Source organism: Rhipicephalus microplus, chromosome 5, assembly GCF_043290135.1.
Source record: "Rhipicephalus microplus isolate Deutch F79 chromosome 5, USDA_Rmic, whole genome shotgun sequence".
Classification (NCBI taxonomy): Eukaryota; Metazoa; Arthropoda; class Arachnida; order Ixodida; family Ixodidae; genus Rhipicephalus; species Rhipicephalus microplus.
The window spans coordinates 68,575,461-68,583,358 of NC_134704.1; positions in this window are offsets into that span (position 1 = coordinate 68,575,461).

Genomic DNA, 7,898 nt, shown 5'->3' on the forward strand with positions numbered 1-7,898 from the left:
GCTTTGAGGTGGTGGAAATAAACAGAGAGGTGCATAGGTGGGGGGGTTTTCAACGAGACAGAATTCACTTCGATGGGCGGCTAGGTCATGAGGTGGGTGGGCGACTTGCAGGACGCGCAGTAGCTTTTTTGGGGGGCAAGCGAGCCCTTCGGGGTGCAGGATAGCTAGTAACGAGGAAAACAACCAGGGAGACTCTTCGACAGGTGGTATGGACAGATACGATTCCAAAGTGGCACCAATATCTAAGATACGTAGAGTCCGGGGCATAAATAGACGTAGCCACGAGCGCCGAGCCAATTCAGACATAGGGTATATTAACATGCAGGGTGGTAGGAACAGGCTGAAGTGGGAAGAGATAGAAGAACAGCTAAGCGAAGAGAGGCCGATGGTATACGGTTTTGTAGAAACACATCTCAGGGACATGGAACAACCTCCGAACAATCCGGACTACGCGTGGGAATATTTTAATAGAACAGAAGGCAGCAGAAAGGGGGGTGGTATTGGGGCATTCATTCATAAAAGTACAGACTGGCAAAGGGTCAGGCAGGAGTGCAAGGAACATTTATGGCTAAAAAGGAAAGTGGCAGGTCAAATGACACTCCTTGGTTTCGTGTACTTCTGGACGGGAGCAAAGGCCAGAGAGGAAAACCAGGCAATGGTAGAGTGTATATCAAAGGACATTCAGGAGTTAGGAAGAGAGTGCGAGATAATTATACTAGGAGACATGAATTCGCACATATAAGATATAGATGGGTATACCGACCCGACAGGCAAAGTGATCATGGATATGTGTGAAAGGCTTGATTTGATCATTTGCAACAGTAGCGAGAAGTGTGAAGGGCAAATAACATGGGAGGTAGGAAGGCTTCAGTCGACAATAGATTATGCACTGATGTCACATAGGATGTATGATAAGCTTAGGGGAATGCACATAGATGAAGGTGGCTCCAGAAGTCTGGGTAGCGATCACAAACGTATCAAGCTAAGTTTTGGAAGAGCAGTGAAAGTGGGAAGGAGACAAGATGAGCAACTACAAAAAAATTTTTATCCAGAAAGGCAAATTGAAATAGCCACTAAACAAATTGAGAAAGTAATCACGGAGGATAATAAGACAGTATGGACATACACGAATCTAATTAGACTCTTTGAGCTAGAGCTTGCTAAGACGCGTGACAAATCACCCCGGAAAAGAAGACACAAACCCAAAAGTTCGTGGGATGAGGAAGTTAAGAGAGCCATAGCAAAACGTCAGGAAGCCTCTAGGGAACACAGACATGCTAAGCAGCGGGGTGAACTGACAGATGTTGTTGAAAGAAAATGGGCAACCTTTCTAAGCTGTAGAAGGGATGCATCCCTTCTGATCAATGAAAAGATTAGAAGGAAGGGAGCTCAGTGGCTGGCAGAAGTACATAAAAAAGATAGAAAGGCAGCTGCGAAATTTTGGAACCATCTAAACTCCCTAAGAAATGAGACGAGCCTAGAGCAGAGTTTTATAACTACAGCCCAAGGTGCTAGGCTAGAAGGGGACGAAGCTATTGAATATATAAGAACAAGGGTGACAGAAAAATTTCAACGAAGAAGTACTTTATGCACCACAATAGACAAGGACGAATCAAGTGGTGCAATGGCTCCATTTTCACAACAAGAGTGGGAAAGGGCTGAGAAAAGGGTTCCTGGTAGTACATCAACAGGCCTAGATGGCATTCCAATTAGGCTGATAAAGACATTAGGTCCGAAGTCTAAGCAGGCTTTGAGAGAGGCAGTGAGCAAAATAATAATCGATGGTGAAGTTCCCAATGGATGGAAACTTAGCAGGATGAGCATGATCTATAAAGGAAAGGGGGACAAAGCTGACATAAACAACTACCGTCCTTATAACAGTGACATCAGTGGTCTACAGGCTGGCGATGCAAATTATAAAGGAAAGATTGCAGGCGTGGATAGAGGATGAGGGGGTGCTGGGGGAACTGCAGAATGGGTTTCGGAAACACAGGAGGTTGGAAGACAATCTGTTCTCACTGACGCAGTGCATCGAAATAGCAGAAAAGGAACACAGGCCCCTGTGGCTAGCATTTTTGGATATCAAGGGAGCGTACGATAGCGTGGTTCAAGAGGAATTGTGGGTAATACTGGACACACTAGGCGTGGAACATGTAGTCACTAATCTTTTAAAGGGTATCTATAAAGGTAACAAGGTAGTTATAAAGTGGGAAAAACAGGTATCCAAGCCTGCAGAGGTAAAACGGGGGCTTAGGCAGGGGTGCCCCCTGTCACCCTTATTATTCATGATGTACCTACAAGGATTAGAGGCAAAATTAGAGGGAAGTGGACTGGGCTTCAACCTCTCTTTAGTCAAACAAGGAAAACTTATTGATCAGGCACTACCAGCATTAATGTACGCAGATGATATAGTGCTAATGGCCAACAACAAGGAAGATTTGCAGAGATTGATGGACATCTGCGGTAATGAGGGAGATAGGTTAGATTTTAGATTCAGTAAGGAAAAATCAGCAGTCATGATTTTCAATGACAACGAAGGTAGTGAGCTTAGAATACAGGAGGTCACGCTAGAGATAACAGATAAATACAAATATCTGGGCGTATGGATAAGCAATGGGACCGAGTATCTGAGGGAGCACGAAATATACGTGACGACTAAAGGTAACAGGAATGCAGCAGTCATGAAAAATAGGGCACTGTGGAATTACAATAGGTATGATGTTGTGAGAGGAATATGGAAAGGGGTCATGGTTCCTGGGCTGACGTTCGGCAATGCGGTCTTGTGCATGAGATCAGAAGTTCAAGCAAGATTAGAAATTAAGCAACGTGGAATAGGTAGGCTTGCTTTAGGAGCTCACGGGAATACACCAAATCAGGGAGTACAAGGTGATATGGGATGGACATCATTTGAGGGCAAGGAAGCTAGCAGCAAGATAAAGTTTGAGAAACGATTGAGAGAAATGGGGGAAGAGCGTTGGGCTAGGAAGGTTTTCAGCTACTTGTACATGAAGAATGTCGATACCAAATGGAGGAAGCGAACCAGGAAGTTGACTGGTAAATACTTAGAAAACAGCAGGTGGCCAAACCAAAAAGAACTATCGGTTAAGAAGAAAGTGAAAGAAACGGAGACTGGCATGTGGAGAATGGGCATGATTAAGAAGTCCGCACTAGAGATCTATCGAACTTTTAAGCAGGAAATTGCCAAGGAAAGGATCTATGATAATACTCGGGGTAGTTCTCTACTGTTTGAGGCCAGGACGGGAGTACTGCGAACCAAGACATATCGAGCCAAATACGAAGGGGTAGACACAGTATGCAGTGCGTGTGGAGAGGAAGAAGAAACTGCCGAACACTTGATAATGTTCTGTAAAGGGCTTCACCCTATAGTTCAGGATGATGGCGCAGAGTTTTTCAAAGCACTGGGGTTTAGGGACCGGGAGGGCAAAATAAACTTTAAGCGGGTAGACTTAACCAGAAGGAGGTTACCTGATTGGTGGCTAAAGTCAAGACACGAGTGAAAATTAAACTCTTCACTGCAAAGTACGAATCCTCAAACTCACTTTTTAAGGAAAAAAATAAATATAGTTTTTGGTTCATTAGGTATTACGGCTTGGTGGCGCTAGCCACCGCCCGATCTAAAGGGTACAGCCATATCCATCCATCCATCCATCGTGGGCTTTCCGCGCTCGGAAGCACGCGCAAAGCGAGGGGCGTCTGCTACGCGCAGTAGTTTTTGCACTGTATTTGCATGCAGGGCACTTGAAGTATGCTCAACTTCAATAATGAGGTGTGAAATGGAGCTCGATTATTGTTAAGAGTTGTGTTAGTGCCTGGGGCAGCAGGGGAACGCAAAAAACGATCTTTGAAACGGCATCAACGCGGTTATGTTCTGGTGTTAGAGTTCGAGTGCGCTAATTTGGTAGCTGTGCGTGTGCGAAAGCGCATAACATGAAAGAAAAGAACGAAAAGAACCTGAATCGCATGGGTAGAGAGTAATAACACCATGCATGCAAGAAATACGAGTAATGAATAAAGTAAATTACTTTTTCATTCAACTGAAATACTGGCGTGCAGTGAGCGCTTGGCCCACCGTTACGGGCTTTTTAGTTACGGTCGCCGGCGATTCGCAGCCACGCACACATGTTTTACTAGAAAACTTGCTGGCCTTTACTACTACTTTTTAAAAACAGAGAACAGCCAGAAGAGAACACGGCCGTACCACAGCAATTTTTTTTTAACTCATTTCGTTTTAGACCTAGCGTACAGCAACAAAGTTTGCCATGAGTAAAGCTTGTTTTAATTCAGATATTCGAAAAAAAGCAAGTGCCAGAATAACACATATTATTCCATGTTCATACAATAAATACATAATATAGAAAACTGCCCTAAATATATCCATACAACGTAAAATAAAGGTGCAAACAGCAGCGCTCTCACTGTGCAAATTAACTTACTAGTAACAGAATACGTCGAGCAACTACATATGTAAAAATGTTCCGTTACATTAGAAAATTGTTTAAATACGTATTTCTCACATGCCCTAACCTGACAAAAATGTTCAATGAAAAAAAAAACATATATTCTAAACAGGTATAGCAACTGTATGTTTCGGTGTGATCTGGGGTCACTTATGCATCGGGATTGTCCTTATCTAGAGGAGTCGCATCAGCACTAAATTTTCTAATGAGGTAAAACAAGAAAAAAATATTTCCTTGTTATTATTCATCCGTTTTCATCACTCCAACTATTTAATTATTCATACCAATGTATATTTACGAAGCCCGAAACATCGAGTATACGAAATAAGTCCCGAAAATTACTTACACGTTAAATTCGCCAAGTGTTACGCTTTTCTAACAAACGGGGAAAGCCATGTCAGTAACTATTGTCTCACGTACGTTTTGTTTTATGACGTTCGCTCGAAACATGTAGTTCACTTATTTTATTTGTCTTGTTTCTCTGTGCACCTAATACTTTTTGTACAAATTTTACGAATGCGCTCAGTTTTTTTTTTTCTTTCAAAATCTACGGGTAAATTGTAAACAAGATAGGTGACGGCCACGTTTCCATCATTCGGTGGGGAAAAATCCTAGCACACACCATATTTTAAGACGGAGTCCTTAGATTCTTCTCGAAACGCGCAAATTGACCGTCGGCGCCGGTGTCCCGCCTCGGCGACGACAGCACGTACGAGCATAGGCGCGTACCACGGCCGCTCGATCCAACGCCGACTAAATTTCAAGGCCGAAAGGCTGCCGCAGTGACGTCAGAGGTTGGGGGCCCAGTTGCCCAACTGAGCGTGCTCAGTAAGACTTTTTTTTTTTCCCACATCTTTTATTCGGTCCAATCAAGCCGCAGCAGCTGCGAGAGCGGGAGCGTTGGTTATCCTAAAACGTGAACGAAACACAGGCTTTCCGCCACGTTCGCGGCGTAACTGGGCCCCCACCCTCTGACGTCACTGCGGCAGCTTCTCGGCCTTGAAATTTAGTCGGCGTTGCTCGATCTCCCCCTCTCACCAGAGGGGGAGATCACCAGAGGGGGAGATCGAGTGGCCGTGATCATGAGATGCGTGTCATGTAAGAACATCCCTACATGCCACGCTCATGATGCACTCGCGGCCGTTTCGCCAGCTTTTTTTGTTTCTTGCCCGGCAACATTTGGTGCGCTTTTCGAATGCCGTTTCACACTCATCAAGTGTGAGGCCCACGGGACAGCTTTATGCTCTCCCATAGTAGAGTACCGAGTACTCTAAATTGTGAACCCTTTTTTTTCTAAACACAGCTTCATATATATATACCAAATTTGGTATTACGTGATGTGAATGGATGAAGAAGATAAATGACACGTCCAAACATGATATTCATGCCTTGGGTGGTATGTAAAAAAAACATGACTAGATGATACGCTCGTTGTGCGCTAGCAGTCGGTTCGCTATCTTCACTTATACGAAATTTGGTATTGCGTGACGCAAATCGATGAAGAAGGTAAATGGCACGTCCAAACATGATAATCGTGGCATGCGTGTCAGTAAAACATGACTACATGCTACGCCCATAAAATGCTCGCGGCTGTTCGCTCTATAGCTCCACATATAGGAAATTCGGTATCACGTGACGTGAATGGACGCGAAGGTAAATGACACGTCCAAACATCATAGTCATGACACGAAGTCATGCGCTCCATAATTTACCTCTGCCTCGTATTTTTAATTGTGCTGATTTTAAAGTGAGATGTAAAACTTTTCACTCGTGCTTTGCATATCATCGATTTCCACTACAAGTATGTGGGATCTGCCATTTTTTTTTTCTTTTCCTATTTCGCGGACATTCAGCAACGCGGGAGAAGAAGGCTATACGCCAGAGGCGTCGTTTTGGGAAAGAATGGTTTTTGAAAGTGCTTTACAACTCTGCGTACATACCTCGGGTCTTCAGCCAAAGTTGGGTAATTAAACAAAAAGAGTTTCTAGCACCGCGCTAGTCTTGGCCAGCTGGCCACGCGAATAAAAAGAAGGCAGCCGAGTGGCTCTGGGTGCACGAGTGACGAGCTGAACAGAATGTACTGGCTCTTGGCCTGCCTAGACCAGTCAGCCGCAACTGCATCCGCATGGAATTGAAATGAGAAATCGAAATTTTAACTTTTATTTCTAACGTCCCCAACTTTCCCATCTCTAGTCTACGCTCGCGTCCCGATGAAACAGCGACGATGGCACAGCCTCAACAGCCACTGTTGTGTCACTTCCGACATGACGGTGGCTGTCGGAACTAAAATAAACAAAAACGCACCAGCCGGTGTAACTATCTACTAGAAAGAATATTATGCGTTTGCTTCAATTCGCTCCCGATGGGCCGTTCATTTTTAAATTTACATAAGAGAATTTGCATGGAATGCATTTCGAAGCTTGGCCATCGCACAAGAATAAGAGTTCATTGGGTGTAACGCGCAAGCTTGTCGATATGACACTCAGATTCGCGAGAGTTTACTTTCAAGACATCAACAGGCAACGCTCCCTTAACTGTGTATTTGTTGCGGACCATGCCAATGACCCTTTCTACATGATTGCAGACATTCGCGATTTCCTTTTTTTTTCGCAGTACCATACGCAGGCCGCTTGTTTGAGACACCTAATTTATATGGCGCATTGGACCACTGTCTTTAATTATGTTACCTTCAAAGAAATACAACTTTTAGAGGCAGTATTTATCATAAAGTTGGCTATTATTTAAGATTATGTCAGCAAGCAGCCAGAAATGATACGACAATAGTGCTTTACTGAGATGTCAACAAAGATCACGACAGTGCGGTGTTTTACATGGCAGCGTCATCGGAGAGAGCTAGCTCACAATGTTCGCTGCAACGTTGGTTCGCTGCTCTTCAATTATTGGGGCAGTGAATGGCGAATGTCTAAAGAAAAAAGACCCTTCGACGGGAGGGGAAGATTTACCAGGAGGATACATAATTCTTGAACAATAGGTACCATCTAATGTTTTTTTTTGGAATCCGGTACCATTTAATGTAACATCCTATCATGGGACCTTATTCACAAATGCTGAAGTTACTCATTCCACACTTGCGTCTGGCACACCTGTCGATTGTAGCGCTCTCTAAAGGCGTCAGTGCAAAAACGATTCTTTTATCACTGTTTTTAAAACTTCAAACCTACAAAAAAGGCTAACTTGCTGCGAAAATAACGAAACTGCTTTATTATTTAGTAAAAATTTGATAATATTATTTAAAAATGGCAAGCATTAATTATGACGTCATCAACAATATGTGTATTGCAGCGCTACCGACTGCAGCGCTTCATATTGGAGTCGGCAAGCATAGCGTGTTGGCTCAAAATTGAGGTGCTAGTGGGGCTAGTGTTACCATTCAGTTTTTTAAGACTCGTGCCTGCGAGG